This window comes from Triturus cristatus, chromosome 3_2, assembly GCF_964204655.1.
Source record: "Triturus cristatus chromosome 3_2, aTriCri1.1, whole genome shotgun sequence".
NCBI classification, from domain to species: Eukaryota; Metazoa; Chordata; class Amphibia; order Caudata; family Salamandridae; genus Triturus; species Triturus cristatus.
Window position 1 is genome coordinate 1,215,879,341 of NC_140584.1, and position 13,707 is coordinate 1,215,893,047.

Sequence of the window (13,707 nt, forward strand, 5' to 3'; positions counted from 1 at the left end):
TGCAAAGGAAATGAATGCAAGGTCCTGAAATATTGCATTCAATGAAACTGTAAACTAATAGGATATCTCCGCATCCATGTGCTCCTGTTCGCTCAGTCAAGAGCAGAAAGGGAGCGAGACAACAGCTGCTACAAGGTGCAGAAGCCACACATTAAACCCTACAGAGATAGTCATCATTACAGGCATGCTTCAGATTAAAGGGCAAAGATGCCAGTGCAAGTCACGCTAAAAGTGCAGTGCACCTCTCTTGCACGGCACTTTTAGCGAGATGTGTGCACACCTGGCAGATATCAGCGCGCCCGGTATTTACAGGGCGTTTTCCCCTCTTTAGATTCCGCCAGGCTTGGTGTGCAGAAATGTCAGGAGGGAGCGCTCTCTGCCCACCGGCAGTTCCAGGGGCGTGAACGCTGCCACACTCTGTTCGCCATGCCTGCGCAGTCACCTGTGTAGGGCGGGACCTCACTGTAAGGCCGTTTATTTCAGGCCCTAGTGGTGCACTGCACAGCTGGCTCTCTCAACAGATGTTGTCTTGACGCACTCGTCTTGCATCACACCAGGTTCGCCTCTGTTCGATCGGCATTTTCAGATTGATTTATGGAAGCCCCATGTGTATCTTCAATACAGTGAACACATTGGCCTTTTGTGCCTCCTGAAGGGCAGTGTGTAATAAGGATTATGCGTTGAAAGAAGTCCATGAAACGATCCAGTAGAATTATGTAGAATTTAATCCAGAAGCAGTCAAGTAACCACCAGTCCTAGCAGCAGCTGACTTCTCAATGGTCAAGAATCCTCCCCACCAGGTGGCCAGCATTCTGTTGCTGGGCTATGACAGGCACAATATAGAACACAGCCCAGCTGCACAGGCAAAGACAGTGGAAAGGATGAAATAACATAAAACCACGACACAGTGCTTTGTTCCACGTCTTCCCATCAGTCCATACTCTCTTGCCCCTGATGTGCTGTTCATAGGCCTCGTGACACTGACAATAGACAGTCCAGGAGTGGAACCCCAGGCACCTGTCTCAGACTGCAGCGAGCCTACTCTCGCTTGTCCCAGAAAGTCTCTTGTGCATCAATGGAACTCCGAAGCGTTCAAATTACACAACCAGGTGATCGGAAAAGGCTTGATATAGACAGGACGTGACGTGCACAATAAAAACATCCGGTAAAGATTTCCAGAGGAGCAGAGACTCAAGTTCAAAACCCTGCACAACAGGATTTATGAGAAGGCAGTGTGACACTTTGAAACCAGGGCCATCACTGCAGTCACACGACCCGCTAACCAGGAGGCAAACGGGAGCCCATGGCTGATCCTACAGAGTAAAGAAAACCACTGCCTGAGCATAGAACAGCCGGCAATAGTCCCATTCAGGCAGAGATTCAATGACGCACTGAGCACTCTTGCCTATGTATAGAACTCACACAGTCATCTTACATCACCCCCTCCCAACCATACGGCAAGACATTCAACAAACTGGGCAGTTTAGGGGTAGACATTAGGGATTCATCCTGCTGATGGAGCCATTAATGGCCGCGCTCCTACTCGGCGCACCATTGTGTGTGAAGTTGAATGAGCAGAATGAGAGGAAACAGCAGATAACAGTCCTCAGTAAAGGTCAGCACGCGATCCATATGGCGGTTAGCATCTGTCCAGCCAAGCTCACTCTCATATCTAGACACACACCCGCTGTCTCTTCTGCTGCATGTCTGCGCTCCACTCTTTCAAGCACAAACCAACAGTTTGGAATAGAAGCTTCTCACAGGCTGAGCGAATACTGATAACAACACAGGATTGCACACTTGCGTCAAAGCTTGCGGGTCGGCTGTTCCGTACTCTTTGTCCGCGAGATCACTGGGAGGCCCTGCACCGCCTATTCTAAACCCCGCAGCACCACACAATGGGGCATATTAACAAGGCGGCGCTATAAAATTATCGCCACTTTTGCGGCCGTTTTTGGCCGAAAAGCGGCGATAATTTTATCACCTTATCAGCAAAGACACGCTATCGCGTGTTTTGCTGACTTAGAGCCCGTTTCCAGCACACCTAACTTTGCATCGCTAATGAGATGCAAAGCAGGCGTGGCTGTGAAACCAACCAGGGAAAATATCGCGAAGGCAGCTTCGTGATATTAACAAGTAAGGGTAGCGATTATTTAAATCGCGTTAAGTATGCCTTAATGCAGGAATTTAACGTCTGTTAAATTCCTGACTAAGGCATACCTAACATGGGGGGGGGGATTCTGTGGCTAAGGCCACAGGCCCTATCATCTAGGATATCGCCGTTTTCCACCATGGAAAACTGCGATATCCACACTATCTCTGGAATTTTTATTGCCTCGGCGATGCGCATTGTTGATAACGCGCTAACCGGGCGATAAATTCCAGAGATAGCCGGCGATAAATATGCAAGCGCTGAGCGGGCTTTGCGATATTTATCGCCGGCCCTTGCTAATATGCCCCAGTGTGTTTTTGTGGTCGAAAGGCGATAACAGCATCGGAATGCCCAAGAGAAATGAAGAGCTACACACACAAGAGACTGCCCAGCAGGCAGGTACGCCAGAGGTTCACCTATGATGCCGTTGCCTCGGCTCTCCAGGGTGGCGGTGGGGCTCGTGACAGGTCCATAGCTGCAGTCCTTGGCGCTGGTGCTGGCACTCACGGGCGGCAGGGACAGGGCGGAGCACGGGGTGTTGGCTGGCGGTGTGGCTGTGCTGCTCGTCAGGGTGGAGCAGAGCCTCACCCGCTGTGTCACGACAGAGCTCTGGGAATGGAAAGCAAGAGGGGTCAAACACAGTAGATGAATCCGTTGTGTGCTTACACAGTCTGGCACGTCAACATATATTATTAATCTAGAGAAACAATCACATGGTAAAGAGAACACGCTATACACGATTTCTGATTCCATCCCTCTCCTCTGATTACAACAACAAACAAGCATTTGCAATGCAATAGTACTAGCATTTACGCAAGACCTATTGCATTGCAGGCAGGCGGTCGGGCGGAGTGCAGAGGGGAACGAACAATGGGAGTGCTGGGCGGGAGAAGGCACGGCAGAAAATAGTACTCGAAGTAAAGGGGCCAGTAGACATGTAAGGATACAAATGACGGCATGGCCGTCACAGGGAGGAACTAACAGGCCTACAAACCAATGGAAGGAAGCATTTAGTAAAGGATAAAGACAAAAGCCAAAGAAAAAAGATGGGAGTGGGAGTGGGAGTGGGTGTGGCTTTTTTTCCGTACTCAACTACCCCGGATCAATCCAAGAGCAGCGCTTGCATGCTGGCTCAGGGCCCGACCTAAAAACAGACTGTGAAGCCACAGAGCCCGGTGCATTGGTGACAATCTCACCACCAGGAATGGTCCTCGCCAGTAAGAGGCTGAGGAGAACCAGATGCAAACACATGCAGAAGACACAGGGACATCTCCATGTCCTCAAAGTCCATGCAGGGCGCTCATTCCTATCTTTCCATGAAGGAGGCAGGGTCCATGCAGGGTCCATGCAGGGCCCATGCAGGGTAAATGCAGGCCCTCATTCCTACCTTTACATGAAGGGGGCAGGGCCCAAGCAGGGTCCATACAGAGTCCTCATTCCTACCTTTCCATGAAGGAGGCAGGGTCCATACGGGGTCCATGCAGGGTCCATGCAGGGCCCATGCAGGGCCCATGCAGGGTCCATGCAGGCCCTCATTTCTACCTTTCCATGAAGGGGGCAGGGTCCATGCAGGGCCCTCATTCCTACCTTTCCATGAATGAGGCAGGGTCCATGGAGGGTCAATGCAGGGTCCTCATTCCTACCTTTCCGTGAATGAGGCAGGGTCCATGCAGGGTCCATGCAGGGTCCTCATTCCTACCTTTCCGTGAATGAGGCAGGGTCCATGCAGGGTCCATGCAGGGCCCTCATTCCTACCTTTCCATGAATGAGGCAGGGTCCATGGAGGGTCAATGCAGGGTCCTCATTCCTACCTTTCCGTGAATGAGGCAGGGTCCATGCAGGGTCCATGCAGGGTCCTCATTCCTACCTTTCCATGAAGGACGCAGGGTCCATACGGGGTACATGCAGGGTCCATGCAGTGTCCTCATTCCTACCTTTCCATGAAGGAGGCAGGGTCCATGCAGGGTCTTCTTTCCTACCTTTCTATAAAGGAGGCAGGGTCCATGCAGGGTCCATGCATGGTCCATTCAGAGTCCATGCAGGGTCCATGCAGGGTACATGCAGAGCGGGCAGGATCTACAGGGATATATGCTGCCAGCTCCTGAGGAAGGTTTATGTGACCCATGGAAATGACTTTCCCTTTAGGGTACTGCCCCCTGCCTAATAACTGAGCCATATTGGAGGCCTTGTGTTGTAACCTGGTGGCCCCTTGTGGTAGCGCCTTAAAGCCTACAGCCTACTGCCAGCTACTGTAATAGTGGCCAGAGCTCTAGTGTTGCCTAGTGCCTCATTTATCTATATATTTTCTATCACATATCAAAACGGTTCACTTCTTGTCCGAGGAGCCTCGAGGCCCTGATAACATAAATATATCATTGGAGACACCTCCTTTAGCTGTTCCTGTAGCATGTGCAACATGGTATAGCTGTGCCCATGTTACTGTCCTCCTTGCTGACTTCCCGTGTGAATACCTCAAAAAGAAACCGCATCTCTGTCAGGCATTTGTTTAGGCCCCCTTTGCATCCCCCCTTTGCATGCCATATTCTTTGATCGCTCTGTACTGCTCAAACAGGCGTTCAAGCATGAAATAAGTTGAATTACAACATGTTGGCACCTCATGGACGAGTGCTTTAACTAACATTATATTATAACTCTGAATGATCCTCAACTGATTCTGGGTTTTAAATGAATGGTTGAAATAAGTGCACACTCTTCTGCAGGTGGACAGTAAAATGCTTACTTGGTCTATTTTTTTTTAGAAAATGTTATACAATGATGTTGATGCGCCACACACAGGAGCCTGAAATAACCACCATCGGCCATGGTCTTAACTATATTACTTCCATTGTCCGTGGCAACAAATCCACTCGCAAGCCCTCTTGGTTGCAGCCATTCAAAGAGCTTGTTTTTAAAGTCTTCCAAAATGTTTGCAGCAGTATGAGATATCTCTATGGCAAACAGGGCTACTGTTGGACTTGGCCCTTCCTACAGGGTCATCCCTGAGCTTTTTTGTTTGCCTTCCTCCTGTATTTTTTCTGACCTGTTGTTGGCTGTTTTATGACTCTAGGCACTTTACCACTGCTGATCAGTGCTAAAGTGCATATGCTCTCCCGATTGTAAAATGTATATGTTGGTTGGATTCCATGTTTGGCTTATTTGGCTCACTGTCAGACCCCAGTAAAGTGCACCAGGAGTGCCCAGGGCTTGTAAATACAAATACCGCTGGTGGGCTCGCAGCACTGGTTGTGCCACCCACAGAAGCGGCCTAGTAAAATGTGTCTAAGGTCTGCCCCTGCAGAACCTGCGTGCAGTCTGGTACTGTCATGCTGACTGGCAAGTGCACCCACTTGCCAGTCCCCAAACCTTCCCTTAACTTCATGTTAGTCACCCCTATGGTAGGCCCAAGGGCAGGGTGCATTGTAAACATAAGGTAGGACAAGCCCTGTGTGTGTGGCATGTCCTAATAGTGAATTTCAGCCATTTTCGTTTTTCACTATTGAAAGGCTACCCTGTTCTCATAGGCCAGAATGGGCTGTTGGAATAGTTACATCCTATGATCCTAACAGACCCAGGGAACATGGTAGAAAATCGAGTTTAGTATGCCTGAACTCAGAACAATAAAGTACGTCTGTTAGCAAGGTTTATTTTAATGTTCTGTGTTCGCAAACACCACTTTTAGAAAGATGGCCTTTGCTTGCCTAACCATTTCAGCCCGCCTCTGCGCTGATGTTTATCTGCTGTCTGGCTTGCGTGAGTGACAGGGCTGGGGAAACCCAGAGGGGCAGGGCTAGGTAGCCTGGTGGTGAATAGAGAGATTGACAGGTAGATGGGTGGGAGGAGTGCACCTGGACTCTGAATAGGACTGTGCTCTGCCTCCACAATGCTGGCTCCGCCCCCTGTGGAGCGTCTGATGACTCTGCCCACACCCTGAATGAAGAGCCTGCTTAGCGTCAGCAAAGTGCTCCAAAACTGGACTGAACTAGGCAAGGGCACCCCTGGCCTGGGAGAACAAAAGTAATGTAGGAGCCCTGCTCTTAAGAAATCAGATCCTGCTACAAGACGATCCTCTGCCTGAGGAGAAGGAACTGGGAAAGCTGTAGGAGGAGTACTGTCCTTGACCTGGGGGATTGGCCTGCAGTGGTTGCCTTGCTGCTGAAGGAGAGGAGAAAGATTGCTGAGAAACTTTGCTTCAACTTGTGCTGTTTAAGGTCTCCAAGGGCTTGTGCTGAGCTTGCCCCCTGAACGAAGTCCCAGGATCAGTGGACTTCACCCCCCTTGAGATCCGCCGTTCTCCCCGTGAAGCTGATGCCGAGAAAAGTGTGCGCCTCTCAACTTGGCGTGTACTTGGACAAGCCTGTGCCCCCCTGCCCGGCCTGAGCAATGCGACTAAGGCCCCTCGAGCCGTAGCTCGCAACGCAAGGGAAGGACTTCGTGACACTTGCTGTTTGCCTCTCTCCGCATCGTACCCCTTGTGCGTGTCCCCCTACCCTTGCTGAGGGAAGGCTGTGGTGCGTCGAGTGGTTGGCACGCGGCTCCCCCCGGGAATACTGCCTGCTTTGCATCGCACTGAGAACAAGGGCGCCACTCTCAAGGTACGGCTCGAACGCCGCCACGAAGAGCCAACGCACCGTACACCCGCATTGTCCCCCTGAGCAACGCGACTGAGGCCCCTTTCGAGCCGTAGCTCGCACAGCAATTGAAAGGACATCGCGCCGTACAAACGTGCTGGAAATTCACCGCACCGTCCGTGACGAACTCCTGAAAGATAAAGGTACTGTGCTCCCTTCGCACCGAAAGGTGTACGCATCACCCGGAACGTCTGCAAACGCTTGTGAGACCCGCTTGTGAGCCTCTTACAGTCACACAAACCGCCCGACGCGAACGAAGCGCACAGAACTTCTGAAATATGCTTGAACTCAAGAACTACTTATTGCAAAGTATGGTGGGCCCGTTTTAATGTTATTGGGTCTTGTGCTTAGTCTGCTTAAATATAAAATACTTATTATTGATAAACCCAGAGGGGGTAGCATTGAATTGTTGTATGTGGTCCCAAATGCTTAACCATTACGCCTAAGATAACGCCTTGTCTGCTCGCGCCAAGCTACCTAGAGGGTGAGCAGGGGTTATTGTTAGAGTGTAACCACTTACCCTGACTGGAGGAAAGGTTCCCTGCTTGGCACCAGTACCTACCTGTGCCAACCAGAGAATCTGGATTCTAACAGCTACTGGTACATGCTTCCGAGCAGCATTAAAAATCTCAGCAGTGTGAACACCTGCAGATATCTTGGGCCCGATTCACAGAACTAACTTAAGACAAAATCCTAAACTTACTACTATTTTGGTATTCACAGAAGGCACTTACTCATTTTGGTATTCACAGAAGGCACTTACTCATTTTGGTATTCACAGAAGGCACTTACTCATTTCGGTATTCACAGAAGTTAGAAGTCCTAACTTTAGGACTCCTAAACGCCTTCTGTGAATACCGAAAGTCTTAAAATTAGGATTTTTCTCAGTTTAGTAGTAGTATAGTTAGGACTCCTAACTTTAGGACTCCTAAATGCCTTCTGTGAATACCGAAAGTCTTAAATTAGGATTTTTCTCAATTTAGTAGTAGTAAAGTTAGGACTCCTAACTTTAGGACTCCTAAATGCCTTCTGTGAATACCGAAAGCCTTAAAATTAGGATATTTCTCAGTTTAGTAGTAGTATAGTTAGGACTCCTAACTTTAGGACTCCTAAATGCCTTCTGTGAATACCGAAAGCCTTAAAATTAGGATTTTTCTCAGTTTAGGAGTAGTAAAGTTAGGACTCCTAACTTTAGGACTCCTAAACTGAGAAAAATCCCAACTTTAAGACTTTCGGTATTCACAGAAGGCATTTAGGAGTCCTAAAGTTAGGAGTCCTAACTTCTGTGAATACCGAAATGAGTAAGTGCCTTCTGTGAATACCAAAATGAGTAAGTGCCTTCTGTGAATACTAAAATGGTAGTAAGTTTAGGATTTTGTCTTAAGTTAGTTCTGTGAATCGGGCCCCTTGTCTCTAGCCCCAACAAAAGATATCCAGTGTGCATTGATGCATATGTGATCAGTGGCGTGGCATCTGGTCCACATGTCTGTTGTCAGGTGGATAGTGTGAACAGCACTCTGCTGCAAAGCTTGTCCAAGCAATTCCAGCATGTTGTAATGTAGTGCTGGAAAAGAAACTCTGGCAAAATAGGATCGGCTGGGAACCTTCCATTTCAGGCAGATGGCTGCCACAAATTTAAGAAAACCCACCCCTTCCACAAAAGAAAAGGGGAGGAGGTCTAGTGCTAACATTTTAGCCAGCTTTGCGTTGTACAAACTTGCCACTGGGTGGTTGTGTTCATACTGCCCCTCCGGTATGAACATGTTGAGAATGGTAGCCTGGATTATTTTCTTTTATGGTGCCACTGATGCAGGTGACCTCTTGAGAGAAGGCAGGGGTAGGCTCAGTGTGCATCTCAGCGGAGGAGTCAGTGTATGCTCTTGCCTTGGTGTCTCGACCTGAGTCTTGTGTCACTGCGATGTTGCTGATGTGTGAGATACTACTGCACCGCTGGGAACAGGACTGATTAGTGTGACGAAAATCTCTTCCCCCTTCTTCACCTTCCACCATGATCAAATTGGATTTCCTACTCAGCATTTCAGGCCATTCACCAACAACACTTGCAGTTTTTTATTTACTTATTTATTTATTTATTTATTTATTTATTTATTTATTTATTTATTTATTTATTCAGTGTTTTGTGTAGCGCACACTTGACCCCGTAAGGTGTCAGAGCGCTTCACAGTACAGGACATGATTGCATTTTTTTTCTACAGTACAATACTCTGGATAGCATTTAACATATTAAAGTCCAGTTCAAGGTTGTCACAGCCACTTCCCTTGATAAATACTTTGGCACCTTCACAGAATGTAAGTCCAGAGGAACCAAATCATCAGGGAAAGCAAGAATCTATATTGAACAAGTGAAATTGGTTCATAGCAAAATTCTCTTGTGTCTCTAAGCGAGAGGATTTAGGCGTAGCTTATGTGGCTGTTCTGTATTGGTTACGGTAGGAATTTGCTCATTAGAAAGATCTTAGGGGCAGATTTTTGTTTCCTGGCGCATCCCTGCAAATCAGCAGGGATGCGCCAGGAAAGATGCGTCACGCAAGTTTACCCTTGCGCCACCACAGATGCGCCGCATTTACAATGCAGCGCATCGTGGCGCAAGGATAAACAGATGCGTGACGCATCTGATGGCGTAAGGGCGGCGCATTGCTGGAGTCGTGTCGCAAGCACGACGCAACTCCAGCAATGTTTAGGGGCTGCTTATACCTAACATGCTGCGTCATGCCTTACGCCTGCTTCAAGCATGCGCAAGGTTTTGACGCAGCAGCGTCGGAAAAGTGACTGAGTGAAATCTTGTAGATTCCACTGCGTCACTTTTCCGAGGCTTTTTCCGATGGAACGGCCACCCTGCATACATTAAACCTGACGCAGGTTTAATGTAGCACAGGGCTTTACAACGTGACACATCTCCCTAGATGCGTCACGTTGTAAATAAGGCGCAACATGGCGCATGGTTTACGCCGCCGCTGCATCACAAAAGTGACGCAACGGCGGCGTAAAAGTGGCGCAACTCCAACATAGATCTGCCCCTACGTTTCTTTCTTGAATCTTGCGAGGTTGGGTAACCTTCTGATGCCTGGTGGTAGCAAATTCCATATTCTCGGTGCAGCACCTGAGGATAAGTGTTTTTTTTTGCAGAAAACCGATGGCTTCCGCACTAGGTCTCTGGCGCTCCTGGATTATCTGCTTCCTCCCAAAATCTTCAATTTCTGAGCTAGATGTCTTGGTGAATTGCAGTGTAGCACTTTGTGTGTTATACACGCCAATTTGAGCTGAATTCTGGCTTCATAAGGTAGCCAATTCAGCGCTTTCAGGAGAGATATGGTCGAATTGTTTTGAGACAGTTATGAGCCTTGTTGCTGCGTTGAGGCAGGCTTTTAGAGGTGCTGTTGCAATTTTGGGGAGACCAGAGACCGTTGTGCATCCGTATTCAATCCTCAAGATTACCAATGCCTGAACTGGCATTTTGAGGTTTGCTGCAGTTTCTTAATATAGCACAGGTGAAATCTTGCGTTTCTAGCCAGCGTGTTGATATGTGATTGAAATGTTTAGGCTCTGGTCTAGAGTGATTCCTAGAGATTTGGTTGATTCAACAGTGATCGGGGTGCAGTTGGGTGCAATGATCAAGTTGCTCCATTCTTTTGTAATGGGCGGGCTTTTGGAGGGGGTTATTTGGAGGATTTCTGGGTTTTTTGCAGTTAGTTTAAGCTGATTGCTTGTTAACCACAGCTTTGTCACCCTTAAAGTCTTGGTCATTGTTATGATCTCCTCCAATGAGGAAATCTTAATATAAATCTGAGTGTCATCAGCGTACATATGGAAAAGGATGTTGGCACGGTGGAGTACATCCATTAGTGGTCACAAATATAAGTTGAATAGTGAAGGGGAGAGGGTTGATCCTTGTGGAACCCCTATCTGAATGGGGGAGGATGCTGACAGGTTTTTATTCACCAGAAATCTTTGTGATCTGTTCCTCAAGTAGGACTTGAACCATTCAAGAACATTCCCAGAAAAAATCCATCCTGTTCTCCAGCCTTTCTAGCAAAATGTTGTGGTTAACTGTGTCGAACGCAGATGATAAATCTAGAAGGATTAAAAGACATGCTTCGTTTTGGTCCAGAGCGAGTTCTGCGTTGTCTACTATGTGCAGTATTGTTAAGGTGTGCCTCCCACTGGATCATATGGTGCTTTTTCAAATGGATTCTTTGGCCCCGGTACCATAGTTTGTACCAACCTTACTACGACTAGCACTTGCTCCGCAAATGGAGCATATGGCAATGTTTACCTCCTTCTTGCTAACCATAAAGAAGTCCCAAAATGGGTAAGTCAACTTTCTGATGCTGGTGCCACTGCCCATGTCGGATGAACTAGTTGTAGGTGGGTGTTTTGATGTTTCTCTACATCTACCATGAGTCCAAGGTTTTCATGAACCTTCCTTTTCTCTAGCATCTCGTGGCATGTCTCACACTCAGACTGAGGTGGGATCCAAGTGGTGTCTAGATCATCAGAATGGGGGCTAGGACAAAAAGATGATGCACTAACCCTCCTTTTTCTTCCAGGAGTAACTACTATTGGTGGTTGTGGCTGTTGTTGTTGTTCACTTCTCTGAGTTTCCTGCAATGATTGAGTATTAATATTATTATTAAGAAACTTATAGTGCATGCACATAGCCCTAAGGTTTTCCCGGTGCAGAACGGAAGGAGGGGGAAATCAGAAAGGAGATACTTTGCGATAGAGAAGTTAGTTTCAACACCACTGCCCAGCGGCGTTGCCGTGTTTAGAATGGCTTCCTCTGTGACAGACACAGCCTGGGGCCTTGGTTTGGGTGGGTCCACTGTTGCGGGGGTGCTGGTCCCAGCTTGCTCCGCAGAGGCAGCCGTTGTGGCAGGCACAGTTCTTTTTTTTACACAAAAAGGTCTGGGCCAACATACCAGTGGTGATAAGCTACTTCAAATTCTCACTACCCACTTTCTTGGTAGTACCTTTTTATGATGCCATCTTGAAGCATCATGGGGTCTCCCCAAAATAACGGGACATTATCCTTGCAATGACTGCAGCATGTGTCATCTCACATGCTCATCCAAAACCCTTGATCTGGAACCAGGTAAAACCTGTAAACAACTACGGCACACCAACTGCAACTCATCCAATGTTGTCTACTTAGCCCCTTCAGTGCCCTGCCCTTTCCCCGCCCTGTGCCGGGCGTTACCTTAGCGGGCGGGGTTCATGACGAGATAGTCTCGTCATGGGCACAGCGCAACCGTGCTCCATGACGAGACTATCTTGTCATGGGCACTGAAGAGGTTAATCTAGTGCCTGTGTGGTCTTCGCTATATAGGCATGACTACACGCAAAGTCAGAACACGTACAGTCGAACACAGAAGCACAATACTATGCAAAAAAAAACATCTGTCGCCCCACGGACGTATTATTTACAACATGGACATACTCCAAACGACATGTCATGGACAGACATTGAACAATTTGACCACACCGCTCAGAATAATGAAAGGTTCTTACTGGCCAAAGAACAACAATGGATCTATCGCCTATCCACCCAACGCAAGGGATTAAATGATTCCATCCCTTGGCACAGTATCAACCCCTGAATAGCCTTTATTTCAACCGCCATCCCACTGGCCATCACCTTGGCAAGCTACATCCTCCTGAGAGACGTCCCACCTATTGAAATGATGGAAATCCTCACAGTATTAAATACTCTAAAACACTATAAGCACCCGCACACACGCACCTTTGGATACGCTCGCTACTGCGCACTACTACGCTTCAGCGTGTGATGCCACTAAACTTACCATATACTTTTGCCGGGGAGTAATCAACCGCATTTACGTGATCTAGTCCGGTATGTTTTCTAAAAACACTCCGCAGCTGACACATAGCCTCACTCTAGCGGCTGCACCGGAATGCCACTAACTTAGGAGGTGTCATTTGGTTGTCATGTAAAAATCATCTGTCAGTCTAATCCCTGATACTTTGCGCTTACTTCACTCTGTACTGTGTTTACACTAGCTTTCATGACGATCGACCTCGACGTCACTAGTATGGGCCCCACCTGGAGCACGTAGTCAATCCTTCTGCGTCACTAGCAAGGGCCCCGCACGGAGCGCAAAGTCTTTTGTCTATGTTCTTTTTCCCTGATAGACACTACTCTCTTAACCTGATTATCGGGACAGCTGTGTAACTACTACAGTGCTTAAACAGCCACATCTCCGCGATCCATTACCCATGGAGACCCGACGCAGCAACACAGGTGTTCAAGCACGTCCTGAGCATTCAAGCAGTGAGTAGATCACCAGAGGCAGCTCCCGCCACAAATGCGGTAAGACCTTTCCTTTTCAGGTTTTTACAAAGGGCGATCAAGCCCCCTCTCTTCTCTTTTCTCCCCGTCACAGTGCCAGAAACGCCGGAATCTCATGGGGCAGTCATAGCTAATTGCTAGTGTGAGAATACCCACTGTTTTTTCCTTATCATTCTCACTCAACATATGCTTTACCACACACGATTGCGCATATCTCAATAATCTTCACTTCATTTTTATCACGACATTCCCACCGTGTCGTTATTTTACCGTTTTTTCCACAAACGTCACGGCCAATACTTAATGATGTGATTATGCCATCGTGCCTAAAGCTACCTATATTTGTGTGTTGTTTGTCTTTTTGTGTATGTACGTACAGGTATGCTTTGAGAAGGAACTGGCTTCTCACATATAGAGCACCTTAGCGTATGCTACACATATCCCGATCGATACAAAATAGATAGTATAGACCGCACCCTTCACATTTCTGGGTCCTGAGGAAAGCCAGTATATTTTGAAGGCCTGGCTGAAACGTGTAGACCATTTACTGGATGCAGGAGTTTCTGAAATGTCACTCCACCTTCATCCATCGCCTTGTT